Here is a 2,161-nt window from a genome sequence, read left to right as displayed (position 1 = left end):
GGTTGTATCGGCGTGGCTAATGGATTTTTTATTCCCAATGCCATCTCTTTCAGCCTCTGGTTCATTGTAACCATCTCTTTTTGCATTGAGGTCGCAATGTCCAGAGCCAAAACTCCAGCTGGATCTTGCTTCTTTGGTGCTGCCCTAGATCTTTGCGAACACCATAGTTCGTTGTGTGAAGCTAAGTCATTTAGGATGTCAACTATCTCGTTGAATGTCTTCTTTGTAAAGGCTCCGTTGGCAGCATTGTTTAGCATCATCTTAGTAGGATGATCTAAACCTCTAAAGAAATGTTCTATCTGGATGCATGCCGGCAAGCCATGGTTCGGACATTTCCTGATTAGTTCTTTAAATCTCTCCCACGCCTCGTGAACAGGTTCACGATCATACTGTCTAAAGGAGATGATCTCCTCTCTGATATCAGCGTGGCGAGTAGGTGGGAAGAATTTTGTTAAGAACTTCTCCACTAACGACCCCCATGTGGTGATGGATCCCGGTGGAAATGCATTGAGCCATGCTCTAGCTTGGTCCTTCAAAGAAAATGGAAAAAGTGTTAGTCTCAGAGCATCGTCTGTTATACCAGGTAATCGAAATGCATTTGCAATTTGAATGAATGATTTCAGATGATCATGTGGATCCTCATGTTCCTGCCCTCCAAAATGTCCAATTGTCTGCAACATTTGGAACATCATTGGTTTAAGCTCAAAGTTTGCGTGGGCTGGAATAGGGTTGACTATCCCTGAATCAAAGTTCTGAAAAGCCGTGGCGGCATATTCTCGCATTGCCACGTCTCTGTTGTCCGCCATCTGGATATGGTTGAATTCATCATTTCTTGCATGATCCCTCATATTACCGTTAACAGCAGGTGGATCAACCGGATCACGAGGTGGAATATCTGCCATTGATGTGCTCGTACTCTCTACCTCACTTTCAGGACTGATTTCACCTTCTCTCTCTTTTTGCTTTTCTAGTTGTTTTCGAAGTCTTTGCTCCTTTCGAGTTTTTCGAAGGGTCCGCTCAATCTCAGGGTCAAGGGGTAGAAGAAAAGATCTTGTGCTCATGCACTTTAACGTACCCTTGTGAGATAAACGACCAAAAATATAGAACAAAACGGTGGATGGAGATTACACCCAACAACAATTCTCAAAAACTAAAAGAATTTGAAAATAATTTTAAAACTAAAGTCCCCGGCAACGGCGCCAAAAACTTGACTGGGTGTTTATGTGAACGCACGCGCTAAGCGTGGTAACAATTATATAGATGCAAGCGCACACCTGTCAGAGTAATATAAAATGGACGGAGTATCCAAGTATCGATCCTCAAGGACTTCTAAATAATTTCCAAACTCTAAAGTTTTACAGAATAGTGAATGTTGGAATGAGTGATTCTTGTAAAATGGGAAGCGGTCACAAATAATGGTTTGGATTTGGGATTTGGACTTAGAATGATAAAACCTAGCCCGAATTACTTCAAGTTAGCCAACAAAGAATCAAGGATATGCTAAGGACGATATGCATTTCACTTTAGGAACCAACGACTACGCTTTTCACTTGACTTATGTCTAAGCAAGTTCAAAGTCCTAAGACATTCCCTAATATGTCTATTACGAGAGATATCTTAGTTTTAGGATGGAAATAGTCGCAACCTCGGGTTAAGGTCCTATGTCTAGGCTACTTAAGCGGAACCCTTATGTCTAAGGCGCTCCTCTCCTCGGTTTAACCACTCAACAATGCAAATAAGCAACCTTTTCAGTATTGACTTGTTAAGACTTACAGTGGCCTTCTCTAAATCCTAACTTTTTTGGGGAAACATGTTGAGCAATGAATGGAAAGCAAAAACACTACTTCTTAGCAACCCTTTTTAGACATAAAGGCTAACTATCCATAACCGGGCTAGAGATGGGAATTTAGAAAGACATATTGAAGAAAATACAGCAAGTAAAACGGTTGAATGTGGAATGCATGTGTGAAAAACAAAAGTTAACTAACGGAGAGTTTTTATCGGGATTGAGAGCTTCGCCCTTCTCTTTCAAGCAAGGGAGAGTGTCACGTGCTCTTTCCTCCAAAAACACAACTCTCTTAACTAAAAATAAAGTAAAGGCAAAGAGAGAATAAGCAAAGTGCTAGATTTTTATATATTTGAATAAGTAGAAAATAACTAA

At 40.7% G+C, this 2,161-nt stretch overlaps 1 non-coding gene across 1 annotated transcript; it reads left to right on the top strand.

Moving 5' to 3' along the window:
- Window positions 1-315: 315 nt before the first annotated feature.
- On the top strand, window positions 316-422 carry LOC148207785 (small nucleolar RNA R71). Its single transcript, XR_015787654.1, has one exon. It is a non-coding gene; the product is annotated as a small nucleolar RNA R71 (small nucleolar RNA).
- The last annotated feature ends 1,739 nt before the right edge of the window (window positions 423-2,161 follow it).

The sequence above is a fragment of the Momordica charantia genome, unplaced genomic scaffold (assembly GCF_013281855.1).
Source record: "Momordica charantia cultivar OHB3-1 unplaced genomic scaffold, Mcharantia_2.0 BLBB01000079.1, whole genome shotgun sequence".
Lineage (NCBI taxonomy): Eukaryota > Viridiplantae > Streptophyta > Magnoliopsida > Cucurbitales > Cucurbitaceae > Momordica > Momordica charantia.
The sequence above is the reverse complement of the archived record's forward strand: the minus strand, read 5'-3'. Positions and strand labels throughout refer to the sequence as shown.